The sequence below is a fragment of the Marmota monax genome, unplaced genomic scaffold (assembly GCF_021218885.2).
Source record: "Marmota monax isolate L192 unplaced genomic scaffold, Marmota_monax_Labrador192_F-V1.1 WCK01_AAM20220418_F8-fsc00025, whole genome shotgun sequence".
Classification (NCBI taxonomy): Eukaryota; Metazoa; Chordata; class Mammalia; order Rodentia; family Sciuridae; genus Marmota; species Marmota monax.
Window position 1 is genome coordinate 2,391,920 of NW_026691950.1, and position 22,691 is coordinate 2,414,610.

The following is a 22,691-nucleotide window of genomic DNA, read 5'->3' on the forward strand; positions in this document are numbered from 1 at the left end:
ATTTTTTAGTTTTCGGCGGACACAACATCTTTGTTTATATGTGATGCTGAGGATCGAACCCGGGCCGCACGCTTGCCAGGCGAGCGCGCTACCGCTTGAGCCACATCCCCAGCCCCCCCTGAAATAATCTTAAAAAGAGAAATCACCCAGTTTGGTATTAGTCTAAAACCCCTGCTTTTATACCCTAGGGAGCCCAGTTTTTCCCACGTATCTGTTTGAGTCCAGAAAACTAATCTGCCTGCTGGAGGGGAACTTGGATTTGGATAAGAATGTCTGATTCTGCGAGCCCTAGGCTTGGGGGCTGCTCTGCCGTCCTCCGTGGACTATTCTCAGAGTCAGGACCTAGTGCTCATGGGGTCTGGGGAAGGGCTGCTCATCTCAAAACCACCGTATGAAGCCACCAAAAGAACAAAGTTAGCTTTTTCTTTCTGAACTGGAAACCTGACTCTTTTCTTTAGTAAGCATGCAGTTCTCATTAATTTGCTATTTATTATATTATTCACTTACTACTCTTAAAATTCAACCCTCCCCCTTCAAAACAGAAAAGAAAGCAAAATAAAAGGTAAGGAATGTCAATGCTGGTCATTTGGGGACTATCAGGAAAATGCTGTATTTCACTGAATCCAAGTGTCCATAAAATACATCCCAATTTCAGGCATGCTAAATTATGGTGGCAGTGGGGGGCTATAAGGAAGAGGGCATTCTAAAGTTTATATAAGCAGCAACACGGCAGAAGAACTCACCATCAGACATTTCCATGAGAACTGGTATTAGATGAGTTTAAGCAAAAGCATTGCCAACAGAATGCTTGCATTCTTTTTGACTAAGGGAGTTCCTGGGTACATTAGTCCCTACAAACACATAGGACACTCTGGCCTAGTAAATTAAGGAAACACAAAAATACTATGTGGTTGTAAAAGGTGGGAGGGGTTTAGGATTTGATGTTAATAGGTGATGTTCAGTGTCCACCTAGTGTTCTCCAACCCTGGATCATGTGTATGTGAGCCAAGGTGAAGATGAAACCACGTGACTTACCAAACGTCCTCGGAAAGCCAAGGGATCGCTGAGCTCTGCTGGGTGACCTGGTGCCAGGTATCCTTCTAATTCCGCTGTTACCTGGCCTGTGAAATGGAAAAGATAACACAACTGAGCCAAAGATGGGAATGAGGGGTCTGAATGGAGTAGGGTGACGGGGTAGTAAGAAGAAGAAATCCAGTGTTTTGCCAGCATTACCCAGCCCTGTGTGTGTGTGTGTGTGTGTGTGTGTGGAATTATGAGGAAAGCTAGATATAACTGGACACTAGAAAATTTCACTGGCCCAAATACATGTGGACAAAAGATGGCACAGCCTTTTACCAGTTTTGCAGACACTCAGATTCATATTAACTAAAAGACATTCAAGGGGAGGGGAGGGGGAGGAGAGTAGGGAGAAAGGGAGGGGGGAAGGGAGGGCAGGGGGAATCTTACTGGGACAAGAGAATAAGAAACAAGGAGGGAAGCTCACAGTTTTGACCAGTTACCAAAAGTCAGCTACCCTGCTTGCCATCTGACTCGGCCTCCCTGAGCCTTGTTTTCCTCACCTAACCAGGGCCTAATATTCCCCACCTACTGAGGCACTGTGACAATCAATACAAAGGCCTTGAGCCTGGCACAGAGAAAAGGCTCGGTGAAGGCCAGCTGTGACTATCATACTCATTTAAAACATTTTCTGGGAAGTCTATGAAATTGTGATCTTTTAGGGTAAATTGCCAAACACACAAACTTATGTTAACCATTGTTCGTGGGTTTTCATTTTTTGGTTTCTGATTTTTGTTTTGTTTTGTACCTGGGATTGAACCCAAGGACATGTAATCACTGAACCACATCCCCGGCCCTTTTTATTTTGAGACAGGGCCTCAAAATAAGTCTCTTAGGGCCTTGCAAAGTTGCGGAGGCTGACTTGTGATCCCCCTGCCTCAGCCTCCGGAGTCGCTAGGATTTCAGGTGTACCCCACCATGCCAGGTGTGTTGTCAGTATTTTAAATATTCCTTCACCTCTGGGAGCACTTTAGAGCTGGCCTTTCTTCCCATACACAAATAATATTCCCTTAAGTGAACAAGTCTGACTAACTAGGTTCTGAACAGCAGATTTATTGGACCACGACTCAACCAAGAATGAATAAAAGTGACGGGTCTCAATCCCGCCCCCACCAAGAAAGACCGCAACCCACCTCCTGGGTAAGAAAATACTCAGTGAGGCTAACTCCTGCAATACCACTCAGTAATCATTTGTTCCAAAGTTCTCCTGAAAGCAATGTCTAAATTAACTAAGGCTGAGCTTTTGATTAACATAAGTGCTCGAAGGAACTTTGACCCACAGAAACTTGGCATCTGACTTGCTTCTCTAAGCCCAGCCTAGGTCACGGTTGCCCATTTCAAGGGTAATAAAGGACCTGACTGTTTGCTTGCAGCAAATGGAGGCGGTGCCATGTCATTACATGGTTTTTACCTCTCCTGTCCACTGAACTCTTGGCAGAGAAAGTTTGCAGCCCACATGTCAATTTTTTGACCGAAAGGCACCGAAGGACTACCTGGCATGTTGACTGAATGTCAGTTTCTTAAGAACCATGAATATGGTCCCAAGAGCAAAGTGACCAGAGGTTTGAGCAGGTGCATAGTATAGCCATCCAGATTTGGCCTCAGAGAGCAAACTGCTCTCTCAGATGGTTCCTGGGCTCCCCTTTATTGACATGTTATAAAACAGGAATCGGACCCAAAGGAGAAAACCGTGGAACTTGAGAGTCCATGACCCTGCCTGTTTGGAATGATTAGTGCCCCAAATTCATAGGCTAAAGTCCTAAACCTCAGTATCTCACAATGTGACTGTAATTGGAGACAGGGTTTTGTTTTGGTTTTGATACTGGAAACTGAACCCAAGGGTGCTCTATTACTGAGCTACATGTATTCCCAGCACTCTATTTTTTATTTTGATGCAGGGTCTAAGTTGCTGAAGCTGGCCTCAACTTGCAATACCTATTGCCTCAGCCTCCTGAGTCACTGGAATTACAGGAGTATGCTGCACTAAGGAAACAGAGTTTTTAATGAGGTGATTACGTTTAAGTGAGATTTCTGGGTAGACCCTATTGTAATATGCTGGTGTGCTTATAAGAAGAGAAGTTGAGGTTGCCAGGCATGGTGGTGCACGCATGTAATACTAGCAGATCAGGAGGCTGTGGCAGGAGGATTGCAAGTTCAAAGCCAGCCTTGGCAATTTAGCAAGGCCCTAAGCAAGTTAGCAAGACTCTGTCTCTAAATAAAATATTAAAAAGAGCTATGTATGTGGCTCAGTGGTAAAGAGCCTCTGGGTTTAATCCCTGGTGTCAAAAAAAAAAAAAAAAAGGAGAGATGGCCATCTGATGGACAAGGAGAGAGGCCTCCAGAGAAACCAAACCTGCTGACACCTTGATCTAAACTTCTGTTGTTAAAGCCACCCAATCTGTGGTAGTTTGTTATGGCAGCTCCAGCAAACCAATATGTGCCCTGCACAGCCCCCAACCTTATGTCCCAGGAACAGGCTGGCAGTAACAGAAGGGTGAAGTAGAAGCTGGCACAGAGGTGCACACCTGTAATCCCAGAGACTCGGGAAGCTGAAAGCAGAAGGATGGCAAGTTTGAGGACAGCCTCAGCAACTTAGTAAGGCCTTGTCTCAAAATTAAAAAAAAAAAAAAATCTGAAAGAGGGAGGGTTGCTGGGTTTGATGTAGCGAAGTGGTAGAGAGCCCCGGGGTTCAATCCCCAATACCTCAAAAAAAAGGAGTGGCATGAACAGAGATAAATGTAAAGGCATAATATCTATCTACAAGTATCAAATTCAGAAACCTTATAATATTGTAAGGTTGTATAAAACATGGCCATGTCTTGATTATGCTGGTGGTCCTTCAGTTTATAATCCCTGGGCAAAACCATCACAGTTTGACATTTAGAAATAGCCACTATTCGTGTTTTCAACAAATATGAATTGAACACCTACTATAGGGCAGGCCCTAAGCTAGGCTGGGAATAGCCATGATGAAGATAATGGGTGTGTTTTTTGCTTTCATGATATTTAAGGTCTGGAGTTGGGCTAGGTACTGAGTTGGGCTAGAAATATACAGTTGAAAAGACCAAGTCTCTGCCCTCCAGGAGGGTGCACAGCTGGAACGAGATCCTTATAGAACATTGTGGCACTGGCTTTAATTTGCAAGAAGCAATGGAAACTGGGAAGATGATCCCTGCTGTCTGGTCTACTCAAGGAAGATGTGAGCCAAGTCCTGAAGGATGAGTAAGTCTGCCCAACAGACAGGAATGAAGGAAGAGGACATTTTCCAGAGAGACGAACAGTTGGTTCCTGGGTGCAGGGACTCAGCATAGCACCTTGAAAGGATGACAGCTGGTTGGGCACAGCCAGACTGAGGGTGGGCAGTGGGGAGCAGCAGGGCCTGCAGCTGACCGAGGCCAGGAACCAGGAGCTCACATTTTATCGCACAGGAAACCAGTGGAGAATTTTAATCAGGAAGGCGACATGACCAGAAGTACACACTAGAAAGAGCACTGTGACCACAATGCGGAGGAGGGCCAAAGGCAGGGCGACCTGTCAGGGGAAGACGAAGGTGGGAACCAGGGAAACAGATACAGGGATGGCTTGGTGGTCAAGGTCAGGGATGCAGACTGGAATGGTCGTGGCATTTGGCCATGGCCGTGGGTGACACTGCCCCTGGGTATTGTGTACAGAAAGAGAACTACTTTGATCAATGAAGAGACGGAATTTCTTACGAAATTTAATTCCATGTTTTACATCAGGAAATGAACCTCACTCCTTTTGTTCGCCTACCAAAGCCACATGTGACTGTACCTCAGTTTCTTCAGACTATAAATATAGGTAATAAGAGCACTTCCCTCCTACTGAGGATTCCTTACGTTAATTCGTCTAAGTACTTAAATGCAATAAATGTTAATTAAAGCCGAGGTGAATTAAAGAACAAATGAGAAATTAATGACGGGGCAATTAATGATAGTCTTCCTCTCAGTGAATAAGAGCCAGATTACCACAAGGAACACAGCCACAGAGGATAAAATCCCACACAGTTCCCTGGGATGGAGGGTTTTAGTTTCCTTGGATCTCTCGAGAGCTCTCACACAGCCTCCTAGAGAGTGCCACAATATTTGTGTATGAACACCTTCTTTAGAGATTCAAGGGGATCTGAGGGGACACTGACAGCAGAGAAACATGACAGGAGTTTCTAGAGAGATGGAAATTTCTGTATCTTCACTGGGGGGAGGGTGGTTCCAAACAGTATAGAGTCATTAAAGTCACCCCTTAAAAACATGTGAAATTTATTATATGTAGATCATACCTCAATAAGGAGAGAAGGGAGGGAAAGAGAAAGGAAAAGGGAACCCACAGGGAAATGGATATTTATATTCCATAGAGAAAAGGAAGATATTTGCATGAAAGAACTTGCCTTAAAACTCCCAACCTCCAAAGGCATCCTCTCTTTGGATGAAACTGGCAGGGGACGCAAACAGAGCTTCCTTATGCAAGAAATATTTTGGAATTTCCAAAGTCTTCGTCTGTGGGATCCTGTGTCCACAGAGCAGCATTTTTCTATGCCTGGTTTCACCAGACAAGCTGCCCTCTTGTGGTTTTGACATATATTTCCTGAGCACAGAAGTGGGCAGTTTTTAAGCTTTGTAGGTAGCAAGCCCAGCCTGCTCACAAATATTCACCAAGGGAACTGACAAGTGCAGACCCGCTTCGATTCAAGAGGCATGGGTCTGGGTCACAGTTTTGAGTCACTAAGAAAATAGGGTCACCACCAGATAATATGGTTTGAGGCTGACAAATTCAAAGTCCGATTTAATCTCCACGTAAATTGCTGCTTCATTTGAATGTGCTTTAGTAGTACTTTCACTTTTGCAATGTGGAATCAGCCTATCAGGAGCCAGCCCAGGTCTAACCCAAGGTCAAGGCCAAGAAAGCGGAACTGCAAGTTCCAATTCTACCATCTGCGAGTATTGCTCAATATTCCCAAGGTGCTGTTGTCCAAAGAAAGAAAACAACAAAAACCAATGAACAGTGCCCACCACTGTTGTTTATTGACATTGGAATCCAAGAGTTGGATAAAAATATTTAGAATTTGTTTAAAATAAAAAAAGGATGGGCGGAGGGACGGTGGAAGTCAGTAAGACAAAGGAAGGGGGTAGTGAAATAGCATATCTTAAAAAAAAGATACAGATGCAGGAGCCAGGTGCAGTGGTGCACACCAGTAATCCCAACTACTCGGGAGGCTGAGGCAGGAGGGTCACAAACTCAAGACCACTTATCTCCAAGTTAAAAATAAAAGGGGCTCAGTGGTAGAGCACCCCTGGGTTCAAACCTAGTGGGGAAGGGGGACATAAGCAACATTTTCTCTTGAGAAAATAATCCAATTACTTGAAAGATCTTTTATTGGGGGGGAGCAGGGTGCCAGGGATTGAACTCAGGAGTACTCGGCTACTAAGCCACATCCCCAGTCCTACTTTGTATTTTATTTAGAGACAGGGTCTCACTGAGTTGCTTAGGGCCTTGCCATTGCTGAGGCTGGCTTTGAACTCCGTGATCCTCCTGTCTCAGCCTCCCGAGCCACTGGGATTACAGGCGTGCACCACCGCACCAGGCCTTGAAAGATCTTTTTTAAAAGGAAAATATAAGTCCCTAAGACTTTTCAAAAGATAAAGATATACCACAGAATATTGAGATGTCCAGGTCACGCAGCATTGGGCTAGAGGTGAGACTCACTCTTGATAAGCAGCTGCTGGACCCAAAGTCTAGTATGGACTTGGAATAAAATCCCAAGTCCTTCTCCAGGCTTCCCTCAGTGGACCTTCCTTTTAGCCCTATTCCCTGCTTCTCTCCAAAAGCCCCCTGTTCTGACCTCACCGCTGGCCTCTGGCACTTCCTTCAACATGTCAGGTCATTCCCACTTCCCTGCCTGTCACCTCTACTGCCCCCAGTCCTCTCCCAAATGGATTCAGACCTCTGCTAAAATGCCACCACCTCCAGTAAGTCTTCCCTGAATGCTCTTTTTAAACACCCACCAATCATGAACCCTGTATTATCATCATTCTTTCTTCTCTTCCCTAAGTTTCTTTCTTCTTCTTCTTCCTTTTTTTTTTTTGGTGGGGGGGGGGTACTAGAATTGAACCAGGGCACTCCACCACTGAGCCACATCCCCACCTCTTTTTACCTTTAGACAAGGTCTTACTAAGTTGCTCAGGCTGGCCTTGAACTTGTGCTCCTCCTGCCTAGGCTTCCTGAGTACCTGGGATTAAAGGCATGCACCACCACGCCTGGCTGTGCGTTCATTTTTATCCCTTTTTAGTACCTATCTGCCCCACTGATATGTGAGCTCCAAGAGAAGGCCCTTTCTCTTCTCTAAGGTGCTCACCGCTCCTAAAGCAGGTCTGTCACTCATCAATATTCAACGTTTGGGAATGAAATCATCCTGCTTGAGGAGATAATGAGCCCTTAACCATTCCAGTTCCAACAGCTATCAACATTGACAAGTCCTTCCTGAGGTCTACCTCAAGGCCTTACTGCAATAAAAGCACACTTCCTTACTTGAATCCCAGACCGGCGGATAGCAGTTGGCCAACAACCTCTGTAAGTAATGCTTCAGGACCACAGACTGGGAGGCTGGTGAAATGGGCCTCCCTTAGACACCTACTCTGGCCCGTCTGTTGTGAAGCTGCGGACACAGGTACAGAGAGGGTACTGCTGTATCCAGGCTCACTCAGCAACCAGGAACAGCATCACTTAAAGTGCACGGTACCTCGTTCATTTCTGTAACCCCGGGACCCAGCCTGGTGCCTGGCACAATGGGCTCAGCAGAAATGCACCCATGGAATCAATATCCTCGATGGAGCTCAGAGTCCTCCTGCAACTGAACGCACTTCCTCATTACTGTCCCCACACTCACTTCCTATCTGAGAACCATTTCCAGTCATTTGAGTCATGTGTCCTTACTTCCTGTCCTCTTTCTTTACAGTATATTTTAACAACATACCAGCCACATTGGGAGGTGCTTTTGATTTTAACAAATAGCCCAGCCTAGAAAATACCTAGGAAAAATGGGCAAAGCACACTTAAGGAAAAAAAAAAAAAGACAGAACACTGGCAGACTGGCCGTGAGTGCCCTGGTGTAATGCCACGCAGGAGGCCCATCTGGTCCCTGTCTGTATTCTTGCTGCACCTAGCAGGGTGCCTGGCACACAGCCAAGGCCTATCTGTCAGGAGAGAAGAGTAGAAAACGACACTACAGATTCATTATAAAGCCTGCAGAAGCTTTATAAAAAAAGAAGTTTACTTTATAAAGCTTATACCTGCATGATGGCTTCTTAATCAGCCCTATAAATACATTATCTTGCTTTAGGTTACAAGATGTACCATAAACCAACCAACCTTCCTTCCTTCCTCCTTCCGGATTGAACCCAGGGGCATTTTTACCATTGAATTACCTCCCCAACCCCTGTTATTTTTTTATTTTGAGACAAGGGGGTCTTGCTAAGTTTTTGAAGCTGGCCTTGAACTTGCGATCCTCCTGCTTCAGCCTCTCCAAACTGCTGGAATGATCAGCATGTGCCACCATGCACATCTCTGGCTTTTTTCCAATAAGACTCCACAATTTCATTTCTTTCACGAGGTCTGAGAATCCATATGCTTTACTAAAGAATGAATGACTTGCCCGATCATGGGGTGTTGCCCCAGAATAGTGGTTGAGACAGAGCTTCCCTAATCCAACAATCTGAAGTCCTAAATCTCCAAAATCTGAAAGTGACAGCCACAGTAATGCCATAAGTAGAAAATTCCATATCTGTCCTCACAGGACAGGTCAAAATCAAAACACAGGAGCACTAAAAATGTGCCTCAGGCTATGTGCACAAGGTGCACGTAACTAACCCATGAATGAGTTTCAGGTTTAGAACTGGGTCCCATCCACAAGATATATCAGTTTGCACATACAAATATTACAAAATCTGAAACTTTTCTAGTCCCAAGCATTTCAGATAAGGGATACTCAGCTTGTATTAAGCAATCTAGGGTATGTGTAACATATTATTATTTTTTTTAATCTAAAATACTCCAGATTCCAGAATACATCTGGCTCAGCAGGTTTCAGAAAAGGATGTCTCTGGATTACACTAATGGAGAAGTAAACTCTCCAGTCACACCACATCTTAGGTAGCACAGTCAGGACTGCAGTCCAGTCTAATTCTGCAGGCCATGCTTGTGGCCACCACATGCTATCTTTCCAGTCGATGATGGGCGTGTGAGCTGAAAAACAATGATTACCTCAACTGTTTTTCTGATGCTGCTCCAAGAAATAGGATGAGATGCTGAGCATGGCAGCACACGCCTGAAAATCCCAGCGGCTCGGGAGGCTGAGGTAGGAGGATGGCAAGTTTGAAGCAACTCAGTGAGCGCACCCCTGGGTTCAATTCCCCAATATGAAAAGAAAGAAAGGCAGGGAGAGAGGGCAAGAGAGAGAATGAGGAAGGATGCAGCAGTGACGGTCAGGGCGGCCTGTGTCACCGCTGTGAAGACCGATCTGGACTAGTGACAGCCCTGCCTGACAGCACTGAGGGACAGTAGCTGCAACACAGTGGATTTCTTAGAAGCCGTGGCCTACATCAGGGAAGATGGCACACAGTTTTGGTGATCAAACTTTCAGCCCCTTCCTTAAACATCCCTCAGGATCCACTGTGAACTATCCAGACAGACCTGCTAGTGATCTGGGATGACCCTCCCACATTATTTTTCTCCTCTGTGTGTGTGTGTGTGTGTGTGTGTGTGTGTGTGACATTGGACTCGGGGCTTCACATACGCTAAGCACAAGTTCTACCACTGAGCCACATCCCCTGGCCCCTCCACTTTATTTTCTACTTCTTTTTAATTTTTTCTTAACTTTCATTTTTCTTTTTACTTCCACATTCTTTTTTAAATTATAGAGTGAAGTGAGAGGGGAATGCTGTGGGTGGGGTGTGAGCATGAGATTGGGGAGTTGTGCAAGTGTGGAAATAGGTTATTTAAAAGAGGCTTTTGTCACTAATATCTAGAATGCACAACAACGATAAAGTGGGTTTTAGCTTCTGTTTCTCTCCCCTAAACTACTCATTTGCAGAAACAAAAGATGCTGCTTAATTGGGGCCGGCAGAATTCTTACTTTACCAAGTGCTCGGAGGTAACTCCATTCTTCAGATCTCAGTGCCTTGACAAGCCCACTCCCCAAACAAGAGAGTTGCCCCCCCCCCTTTTCTGTTCCTGTTCACATATTGGTATAAGCTTTCTCTATAGCACTTGTTAGGGATTGTCATTAAATACTTGTCAGTTTGTTAACATCTGGTTGTCCCCACCAGACAGCAACTCCGTGAAGACAGGATTCTTGTCTCTTTTCCACCTCTGTAATCCCAGCTGCATCAAGCACCTGACATGTACTAATAGTTCACTAAACATTTATTGGATGAATCAATGAAGAAAAAAACAAAAGAAGGAAGGAAGGAGGCTTGAATTTCACTACAGAAAGCTGGGGGAGGGATGGCACATCCCCAGGGGACACCCACAGGCCTTCTCCCACCTCTGAATTGAGCAAGCGTTCTTGCCTGGGCAATTCAAATTGGCAATTCACCGTAGGCTGCCCAGTGACCTGTTATCTCTATAGATTTAAAGTCTTGCTTAACTTCATTGTTCCTATTTAACTTTCACCCTGTTCAGATCTTGTCTTTCCAACAAGATTATAAGCATGCTGAGTGTAGATTAGACCATCTTGAATTCCTCAACGCTCCCACAGTGGTGTGTTACATCTACCCTTTTTATAGTGTTGCTTCATTTACTACCCCAAACCAAATATTATTATTCTCTCCCTTCCCTCGCCCCCTTTTTTCGGTAAATGAGGAAACTAAGGTTCAGAGAAATTCAGTTCAGTCTGTCAGAGGTGGCATGTGAATACAGATGTTCATGATCTTCTCTTACAGTGGACTTGTCTCATCAGAAATCAGTCTTCCTCTTGTGCACTTCTGGTCTTTAGTTTTACTTTACACTCTATTAAAGTTTATGGATTTTAACATCTACTGAGCCCCTATATGTGCCAAGTACTGGGCTGGTCCTTATAGTGCACAGGGAACATACAGCCTTTATTTTATCCATACTATTTAACATATTACCATTACATAGGTCCCATCTTTCTCTCAGGACTGGTTGTTTCTTTAGAGGCTGCTTAACCACGCTAGAACAGCCCCTGAAAGAAGGCAGGGTCTTTGCCTGCTTTGTTCACGCATCTGGCACGTGGAAACAGGGGACTAAAATATTTTTCAAGTGCATCTAACATGATATCAGGCTGTGTCTTCTAAAACAATCACAGGCAGCAAAGTGGAGGATATAAGACATGTAGCCCATAATATGGGTGTTAATTTTACAATAAGGAGTCCAGTTACATGGGCATAATGTGTGGCTTCACAAACTATGCACGTGAGCTAGCTCTATTTTCTCCCCCAAACTCCAAAGTATAAGAGTGTCAAGTGAGAAAACCTTTAGTGTTGGAGATCTTATGTCAATTTTCTAAAAAATGAGAGTGACCGAGGAAGAAAAAACTGGGTAGTTGTTTAAATGTAAAATAGAGATTCTATCTTTGCTGCTATGGATGACCAGCACCAGGACAGGCAAAAGCTTGACTCAGCAAAGTTCTCCAGAGTTTCGTGAACTATCTCCCCCACCATCTTCCAAGGCCCCACCCAAATCGGAAGACTTGGTGGCACAAAAATAGGATTTTTTTCTTGTTTTTGCTTAGTCAGGCCCTTTATGACAGAGAAAGGGCTTGTTTCTGATTTCTCAATTCCTGATTCCCCTGGCAGCACGATCTGATTCCTATGCACAACAAACTACAAATTAAGAAGATCAGTCAATGTTCCTTTAAATCTATGTGTTTTGAGCAATTTTTAGTATTTACTGGGGGGGGGCGGGGGGCGGGACGCACCTCACTAACAACAGCCAGTGACAGTTAGACACATTAGCAAACAGGCCTGTGAAACTTTCACTCATAACCATGCACTCACCTTCTGGAACATTATCCTCATTCTCATTTTTCTATCCAGATTCTTTTTTTTTTTTTAGAAAGAATTTTTTTTTAATATTTATTTTTTAGTTTTCGGCAGACACAACATTTGTATGTGGTGCTGAGGATCGAACCCGGGCCGCACGCATGCCATGCGAGCCGCTACCGCTTGAGCCACATCCCCAGCCCCTATCCAGATTCTTTATAGATGCACAAACCAGACCAGTCAGCCAAAACACTGCTGTCAAAACACCGGAAGCCACTCATAGGAGTGTCAGGAATTTCCTACCCAGCCAGGGCCACTGAGAGTTTAGAGGTTTCAGCAGCATCACAGGCAGAATCTGAATCCACCCCGTTGAAGTGCTTTTAGCACTTACTAAACTCAGACTTTGAAATACAGGGTCCTGGAGTTATGGTAATCTCCAATGTCCCAGGCACAGATGTCTCAGAGGATAGTGCACAGACCAGCCCCTTCATCCCACTCAGATGACCAGCAGAGCTCAAAGTACCCTCGCCAAGTTCAATGCAAAATCTAATCCAGTTGGAGCTCATAATAGAACCAATTCCCTGGATGCTGGGTGACTGATCTCCTGGCTCTCCCTGCTCCTGTCCCTGCCAGCCTTTGGTCACTTGCAAGCCAGAGCAGCCAGGAGGCGATGCCACCTGCCCTTCCCCTGTCCAGTCTCCATCTGAAGTTTTCATATATTCTGTTTGTCAGTTCTACCAACCTCGTCGTTGACTTCTGGCTACCACACCAAATCAAAATTGCTGCCAGTCCCTTTTCTTTCATTATTTCACATTTCGGACACTGGCTATGCGCCAGGAACTGTGTTCCTGGTTTTAATCCTCCAAGCCATCAAGCAAGGTAGGCACTGTTAAACTCATTTTCAGTGAAGGAAATGGAGGCCCAATGTCTTGTTAAAAGGCTCCTAAGAGGCAGGCCAAGACTTAACTGTGGTCTTTCTGCCACTACTGTTGTCTTAAAATAAAAGATCCTTTGCTGGGCTTGGCGGCACACGCCTGTAATCCAAGCGGCTAGTGAGGCTGAGGCAGGAGGATCATGAGTTCAAAGCCAGCCTCAGCAAAAGCAAGGTGCTAAGCAACTCAGTGAGACCCTACCTCTAAATAAAACACAAAATAGGGCTGAGGATGTGGCTCAGTGGTTGAGTGCCCTGAGTTCAATCCCCAGTACCAAAAAAGAAAAGAAAAAAAGAAAGAGAGGGAGAGAAAGAGAGTGTACCAAAAGATCTGAAATCTCTCCTTCCTTTACCCTTTCAGTTGACAGTTATTAGAAGTCCCCAATGTCTGCTCCTCTCAATGACTTAAAGTCTGTTTCTTCTACTCTGTAATACACCAAATATTACATTTTAACAGTTCTCAAGGAGCCCGTGTGCTTATTTACCCATGTAAAGCTAGTCAGTTCAATGTATTACAATCTGTACCATAAGATTACAATTCTGGGAACAAGTCCCTTGAGAGATAATCTGCAAGATCCACTAGATTTAAGATACACTAAATCAATATAGAAAGAGGCCACCTGGTCTGTCTGGCTCCAAGACCAGCCACAGAGGTGAGTAGTCACACTGCAAGAGAAACAGGAACAAAGAAAACAATGGGACTACCAGGAGGAGGAGGGGTCCTCCTTTGGAAGCCTTGGAAAAAGCTGACAAAGCCTACTGGAGCACAAACTAGGAGGCAGGCTCCGACTCAAAGACGAGGTCATCCTGTGGGACAGACGAGGCTACATCAGGCTACAGGGGCAGATGCCATTAAACTGTAGATCCCTCTCCTCTCCAGTTCTGATTCCATGCTCACCAGCAGAATTCTGAGCATGACCTCCCACCCAAGGCTGCGTACAGGGGAAGTATGTGCTGGTTTCCCCAAAAGTCCAGACACACTAATGTTCAGTCCGATCTGCTAACACTGGGTTAGACAAAGGAGAATGAAAGGAACGGAGGGGGGATAAGAATGGGAAAGACTGTAGAATGAATCAGATATAACTTTCCAAGTTCATATATGAATACACGACCAGCGTAACTCCACATCATGGACAACCACAAGAATGGGAAGTGATACTCCATGTATGTATAATAAGATACAGTCCATTGTCGCATATAACTAAAAAGAACAAATAAAAAATTTTAAAAATAAAAAGTCCAGGGATGGTGATACATGCCTGTAATCACAGCTATTCGGGAGGCTGAGGCAAGATGATCTCAAGTTCAAAGCCAGCCTCAACAACTTAGCAAGGCTCTAAGCCACTCAGCCAGTCCCTGTCTCTAAATAAGATATTTTTAAAAAGGGCTGGGGATGTGGCTCAGTGGTTAAGCACCCCTGGTTTCAATCCCCAGTTCCAAAAAAAAAAGACTCCACAAACATCAGAGAGGGCTGCTCCAAGCCATTGCTGTGGTAGAGGTTCACCTAGACCCTCTGTCCCCTGGGCCCTTTGGTGGAGGGCACTTCTCATCCTTACACTGCCCCTCACAGCACCCCTCCCTGAAAGGTTGAGGAACAATGCGCTGCAGCATGTTTGAAAATCAGGTTCCTGAACCTTAATCCAGCTCTTCTGTGTCAGCACCTCCAAAGGAGAGCTCTAGAAACCTCTCAGTTTCCACAATACCTCAGTCATTTGAGTCACCAGGAAGCTTGTCCACCACATTTCTCTGAGAATTCGCTTAGCTCATTGTGGGTGAAGACCGGGAAAAGGCAATGTATTCAATGCAACAGGATGCATTAGACATTCAGGGTTTTTAAAAGATCCTTTAAGAAATAATGATACAACAAACAGTTTTTATTATCAGACCAGTGGTTCCTTTTCCTCACTCCTTTGCCCCCCAATCTACCAAATAACGTCACAGAAATTTAAATCCTGCCTTACTGAAACTCCCCATGACCTGACATTGAGAGAACAGTGAATGTCAGGGAGCTCAAACTCATGTTTATATTTTGAAAGGCTAACACAGCCCTTGGCCCAGTGCCTTAGGCAAATGTGGGCACACTCAGTACCTTCACCAGCATCCTGGCCTGCTTCTTTCCCAGGAAAAGCCTATAGACCTTTTTATGTGCACAATACATTGTCCTTTAGAACAGTTACTGTACACAGACACACACAACTCCCCCACAAAATGTTTCCTTTCTACCTGTGACTACTACATTCTAGAATCCACAACTTGGTTCACTGACAATAAAATGTACAGGACTGTTCAGGAACATCATTCTTGGGAGAGACAACAGCAGTGAAGAACCCTCTCTAGGGGTGAATGTTGGACCTGGTGAGCGTGATGCTCCAAACATCATCTCCCCAGGAGTCAGGAATGACAGTAAGACAAGATGAACAGGCGACTTAAAATTATCCAAAGGGCTGGAAGTGTGGCTCAATGGCAGGGTCCTTGCCTAAGTATGTGTGTGTGGCCCAGGTTCAATTCCTAACACTGCAAACATTGGTTATTAATTAGATTATTCAAAATGAGTGAATCCATATGTTATGTCAGACTGGCACCTTTTTTAGCCCTCGCTAAAATCAGAAGTACATTTGAGAGTAACTGGTGACCTCTGAGCTGCTCACTATTCAACTAAGCCAACTCCACATAAATCCATTTTGCTCCCTAAACATCATTTAACTAATAAACTCTTTAATGATCTATGGTGCTTTCTTTTCTTTTTCTCCTTTCTTTAAAATATCATGAATGGCCACCAAATCCACAAAAATGCTCTCCAAAAATTATGATTATGCTGTAATTATATTAGAGGATCACTCACAGGACAAATTATTAGAAGAATCATTCCTTCCAAGAAAGTGAAATACCATAGATACCTGCCAGTTGATCTAGATAAGAAACCTGAGAGTCAGAGGAGCCGGTGGCTTGCCCAGGCTTCCAGGACAGATCAGCTCTGTTGGGCCCACAGGAGGCCTTTCCCACTGCACACGGGAACGGTGGTGCTCAGAGTGGGTGGTCTGCTACGACCCAGGTTCACTTCCCTCATGCCGAGTGCCCACCTGACCCCCACTCTGGACTTGTTTCATCCAGGAAGGTCATGAACACACTCGCAGTGTGACCATGTTACCCAGGCCACCCCTTGAAATCAAAACAAAAGAGTGACAGAACTGCAGTGGTCCATCCCCCCAAGTATACCCTTTGGGGGGCATATTTACAAGGGTCACTGCCAAAAGTGTATTCGAAAGTCATGAAAAATACAAGGTAGAGAGGTCACAGTTCCCACATTTCGGTGAGGTGGGACCATTTGACTTAGCTCTGGCCAATGTATGGAGACAAAGTAATGTGTGCTGTCATGATGGGATGGAGGCCTGCCCCTAATAATCTACCTACATTATCCTCTGGGCTCTTTCCTCCTCTGGCTGACTGGGATGGCAATCCTGGAACCTCGCATGTTGAAAAAGGTGGTCACTGTCAATTTGGGTCTCCAAATAAGTCCATGGAGGCAGCCACCCTGCCAACCTCACATGTACCCAGAATCGAAGGCTGAGTAAGAGATGTTGTTAATGGGTCTATGGTATTTAGGGATATACATATCCATCACCTAGTGTGTCCAAATGAATATAAAAGGAATCTCTGAAGATTGGGGAAATCATAGCTTTATAGTAGGAGAAATAAATAGCACAAGTACATATTTGTTGTTGTATCAACACAAAGCAACAGAAGGAATCCACAGGATTTGGGGAGGAGTGAAACTAGTATACTAGACTATTGTAGTTTTCTTCTAGAATACAAGAAATCTCTGTCTTGCTTCCAGAAAAATTCATTTCCTCTTTGAAACACAGAATGCCTTTTTGAAAGAATGTTAGAAATAATGTTTAGGACCTCAGGCCCTATTGACCCCTTCCCTTTTTTGTTTGTCTAAGTACAATGGAACACCAGTCTTATGGGCCTGTGAGGCCTGAAGATCTTCAGTGGGGGGGGGGGCAAGAGGTACAGGTGAGGGGGGGGAAAGCTTCCAAGGAGCCCAGGGGCTGAAGATCTACAAGGAAGGCTCTGGCCTAGGTGGCTTGACAAGCTGTGTAATAAGAGCAGGGACTGAACAGGGGTTGAGGAAACCCTGCAGCAACTCTGATCTTGATGAAGTCACAAAATCTATTTCTCCACAGATGCAAGAGTCTTCTTCGGTACTTTATCAAAGGAAATGTTAGTTTCTTATTAGAAGCCAAATGGCATTTTCATTAATGGACTGTGAAGTTAGTTTCTCATCCATCCTGAACCCCCTAAGTGATGTTAAGCAGTGCTTATCATGATTTTTGATACAAGGCCATAGTTACAGGGCTCTTCACGGGCACCAACATACATCTGCCCACCTGCCTGGGTCCTGGAGCAGGGTTCCCGATGCCCCATTGGGCTACACACTAATGTTTCAGTTACTGGTTTATGGTAGGTTCAGGGATACTAGGGAAGGTGCCAGAAGGCCAGGCCACTGGTGGTGGGACATGCAGGCATTGCAGCAAACAAAACTATGCTCTCAGGCTGGGGTTGTGGCTCAGTGGTAGAGCGCTCGCCAAGATGTGTGAGGTCCTGGGTTCGATCCTCAGTACCACATATTAATTAATTAATTAATTAATTAAGGGTATTGTGTCCAACTACAACCAAAAAATAGATATTTAAAAAAAAAATACAACTATGCTCTCAGGGACGCTGGATGTCGAAATTCCTACATAAACAACAATGCTTATTTTGCACAACGGAGCTATCTTCAAAGAACTAATAACCTGAGACCTGCCTTCTTATGCCAATAATAGAGACAGAAAACAGTAGGATAACTATTGTCAATATGCTGGGAAACAAGCCAAAACTATGAACATAGAATTCTATTCTCATTAAAAATATATATTTTTAAATGAAGGTGAAAATAATGACATCTTCCATCAAATAAAAAGTGAAAGGGTTTTTCACAAGTTTGTAAAGGATGCTCTGTAAGCAGAGGGAAAATGATCCAAAATCAAAAGTCAAAAATATAGGATAGGATGAGAGCAATAAAAATATTAAATTTAAACACTGACTATATAAAACAGTCATAAAAATGTATTATGGGGTTTTAATATAAACAGATATGTAATAAATATATATAAAGGGAATTAAAACACATAACAAGACTGGCACGTAAGTCAGAAAATAGGTAAATGGACTTAAATTAGTCTCAGGTTCTTGAATTGTCCAACTGGAGGGTAAAAGTAATGACACTGGACTTTAGTAAGTAAAGAATGTAACTTCTAAGGCAAATGCTAATAATATTTTTAAAAAGATTTTCAAACTAATAAAGAAAAAGTGGAATCATAAAACACAGATATCCACCCTCACATGAATGGGACCTGAGCAGTCAGAGCAACAGACTAAGACAAGTCCAGAAATATAGCCAAGTACATCTGGGAATTCCACAGGGACTGGGGGAGGTGTGTCGTGCTGGTAGAAACAGGAACTACTAGACAAATGGCTCAGGACACCTGGATCTCCATGCTGGAAAAGTTGGATCTTCACCCCACATCTCATACTAGGGTGAGTCCTGAAGAGATCAAATATTTAAATTTGTAAAATTAAACCACAAAAGTACTACAAGAAAACATGGGAGAATTCTTTTACAACCTTGAAACGAGACCTTTCTATTATGGTTGAAAATCCAAAAGCCATAATAAAAGATTGATAAATTGAATACATACAAAAATAATTTTTAAGCCACCTTCAAAATCAAAAGACAAATGATTAATAGAGGGAAATATCCACAATTCACATGACAGAACCGATTTCTGTAATATATAAAAAGTTTATAAAATCAATGATAAAATAATGAATAAAACAACAGGAAAACCAGGAATATGGACAGTTGACTAAAAACAGTATAACTGATCCTTAATTTTATAGAAATATGCAAATTGAAACTATAATGCAATATAATTTTTCAAATTGGCAAATATCTGAAATTTGATAACAGATTGTGTTGGCAAGGCTATAGGGAAAATGATACTCTCAGACATTTTTAGCTAAAGTATATAATGGTACAACCTTTATGGAGGACACTCTAGCATATCTATTATAAACTGCTAACAAGTATACCTTTTTTTTTTAAGGTACTGAAGATTGAACCCAGGGGAGCTCTACCACTGAGCTACATCCCCAGCCCTTTGTATTTTTTATTTTGAGATAGGGTCTCACTAAGTTGCCAAGGCTTTCCTTGAACTTGTGATCCTACTGCCTCAGCCTCCTGAGTTACTGGAATTACAGGCATGTAGTATCACACCTGGCTAACATGTATAGCAATTCTAATTTGGGAATTCATCCTACAAACACATTTATGCTTATGAAATGATGTGTACAAGAATTTATTATGATATTGTTTGTAACAGCAAAAACTTGGAAGCAAACCAAAAGTCCATCAAGAGTGAACTAGTTAAATAAATGTTAATTAAAACTAGTTTAATATATAATGAAAACTATGTTGCCACTTAAAACAAACAAACAAACAAGAAAAACCAAAGTGTGAGTTTGGTTTTTGTTCCATCTATTACTATTGAGAACTCTCAAAAGTTACAAAGCAATTCAGCTAATATTCTACCTCTGTGGAAAAGAGAATAAAGAACAGAGGCTATGAGCATATTTGCTTACAGAGCATAAAGGAGAGATTAGAAACTAAAAGCAGTTGTATCCATACCTAGTTTATTTGAATAAAACAACAACCTCACATTGAGAAAATGTGTTGATCTGTATTATTATGCATTCTTTAATTTTCCAAATAGATTCTTTGTGTATTCATTTAAAAGTACAATACAAGCTTGGTACAGTGGCTCCTTCTCAGCTATTCTGGAGACTGAGTCAGGAGGATTACAAATTTGAGGCTAGCCTGGGCAAGACCCCACCTCAAAAGAAAAAAATACAAAGGGCTAGGGATGTAGTTCCATGGTAAAGCTCCCCTGAGGTCAATCCCCAGTACTGGAAAAAAAAGATTTTTTTTTTAATTTTGCCATATTTAGGATTTAGAGTTTTTGGATTAGGGGTGTTCACTCCATATGTTAAAATGTGGCACAAAATCATGAAAGTGTTTTCTATCCCTAGTAAGAAATGAACAAGATTAAAGTTAATCTAATAAACTTATATTACATGCATTTTTTAAAAGACAAATAATTCCCCAAATAGTCACTTCTGGGTAGCATAATTACAGGTGATTTTTATGTTCTCCTTTGTGTCCTTTGTTTCTCTTGCAGCCAAAGGCATTTTTATAATTAGATTAAAAATTTATTTCTAACAAAGTAAATATGATAAAGAGAAATTGTCTTCAGTGGTTAAGAAAAGGAAATAAATTTTTACTTTGAGGGTAACTGAAAATTGAAAGTAAACCAAGAAAGATAATTAGACTTTCTGTTTCTGCAAAATTTTATTAAAATAGTATTAGACATCTTGGTTAAATTTTCATTTATTAAAGTCTAAATGGTAGATCAGATGACCTCCTGCCACAGTGCTGTCATAGCAACTGAAGAGCAGTGCTTAGAACAATTTTCATTTAAATAATGGGAAACAATGTGACCCACAAAGTGAAAGAATCCAGATAGCTCCACAGCCTCTCTGCAGGTGTTGTGTTTATTAGAAGATCTAAAATAATCTCCAAGAGTGAAGGAGACTCCCTCCAATGTTTTTACATAGAAGACACATTCATTATTTGAGAAATAGCCTGGGCATAGCTAGTACCTGAGAGGAAATGAACTTTCTAGTAAGATCAAGTTCAATTATGGTTTTTCTAAGAAGTATAGATTTATTAGTTTGACTGTAGTGAATCTCAGGGGACACCTGAATGAGACAAAGTGAGATGCTACAGGAAGAATTTCCAGATTCTAAAAAAAAAAAAAAACTTCAATGGAAAGACTTTTCCCAGACTATTAGACAAACTGTGTTTTGTAGGCATGTTTTAGAATTTCATCACTTCATAATCACAAGCTCATAGAAGACCAGAGGGAATAAGGGAAGGCATCTATCAAAATATTAGAAGGGATAAAATTCAAAGGAAAGAACAAAAGTTAACTCAGGTTACAAAGTTGGTCATTCTCCTAAAACATGCAGTGCCTATGGACCCCACAGGGATGGATTTCAACAGGCAGCTACTTGGCAATCCTTAAAGACATTCTTGGTGGTAGGTGCCACCAGCATCTGGTAGCCAGGGGACACGGATGCTGCCAAGCATCCACTGATGCACAACCACCAACGACTGTCCACAACAGCAGTCATACTGAGGTTGAGAAGCCCTGACCTTGAAGGTTACCAGCCACAGAAACACTCAACACACACTGTAATTCACACAGGAACATTTTACCACAGCTACTTCTAAGAAAATACCATGAATAGCCATCCACAAGGAAGTCTCACCAAGTCACCCAGCCCTGGAATTGGAAATCTTTCATGGCTTTGTTCTTAACCCCACTCAGACCACTTTGATCAGGACCACTGGGCACCAGGTTGAGTAACCCGTGCCAGTTTGCCTGGGCCTGTCCTGCTTTTAGCACTGAAAGGACAAACGAAGCTGCTCTGTTGGCCAAGAGCACACAGGCATTTGGTCATTGGGAATTTTTTCTTACTTGAAGAGAAACATCTGGTTCCTTCACAGTTTTCTCTAAGCATTCCTAATAGGCTACCATGCTCCTGAGGTCTGGTCCCAGGGGAGAGAGAAAAGGCTGGGATCTCAGGTGCTCTGTGCTGGAGCGGGGACTGGTGGCCTTCTCCTGCAGCCAGTCCCAGCTGTGGACAGTTCATCTTTCCTACCCCACCCAGGACAGTGGTGGAGGAGCGCCTTTGGATAGAGCACTGGGAAAACCACTCCAACCCAGAGGCCCACATAGCTGGCTGAGAGGCAGGGTGTGCAATCAGCACTGTGGGGTCAGCTTTCTTAAACTCCCGGGGCGGAACCCCAGGCAAAGGAATGCATTCCTTCAGACAGGAGACCTTTCTGGTTCTTAATTGTCAGTCCCAGATTATACTCTCAGCCTCTATTTCTTTTCTTTTATTCTTCTCTTCTTGCCTCTCCTTCTCTGTCTTTTTAGTACTGGCGTTTGAGCCAGAGATGCTTTACCACTGACATCCAGTCCTTTTTATTTTTTATTTTGAGACAGGGTCTCTCTAAATTGCTGAGACTGGCCTAGAACCTGCAATCCTCTTGCTTCAGCTCCCAAGTGACTGGGATTACAGGTGTGCGCTACCCCATCTTCCTTCAGCCTATTTCTTCTAAATGAGAAGCCTTCTGACTACTCTCCATCCTCCAATCAGCTCACAAAATGCATACATAATATCTCACAAACTGTAATACCAAACAAATGTTAACATATCAACATCATATTGAGAAATCATTTCTGCCTTTGAAGTTAGCAATTACCTTTCATCTTCTAAACATGTATGATTACCATGTGTTGTGGGAAGCCATCCTGACACGTGACTGGGCGACTCCCGTTAAGGGTCTGAGGCTTCTGGCTGTGTCAGAATTTTCCCGGCCCTTTCCTGATGAGAGAACCCGTCCATGTGGGGGTGTGACTGACCACTGACCCCGGGGGCCCAATCACTGACCCTGACCTTGGAGTGCAGTCCCCCCTCAACCTTCATTGGATGGAATT

At 43.2% G+C, this 22,691-nt stretch overlaps 1 protein-coding gene across 5 annotated transcripts in view; it reads right to left on the reverse strand.

The window, feature by feature from the left end:
- The window catches only part of Rbm47 (RNA binding motif protein 47), a 162,125-nt gene that overhangs the window by 89,678 nt on the left and 49,756 nt on the right, over positions 1 to 22,691 (reverse strand). For all 5 annotated transcript variants that reach the window (XM_046453460.2, XM_046453382.2, XM_046452951.2 and 2 more), the window contains one exon: positions 1,036 to 1,121. The gene's annotated coding sequence lies outside the window, so the exon portion shown is untranslated. The remainder of the gene's footprint in view (positions 1 to 1,035; positions 1,122 to 22,691) is intronic.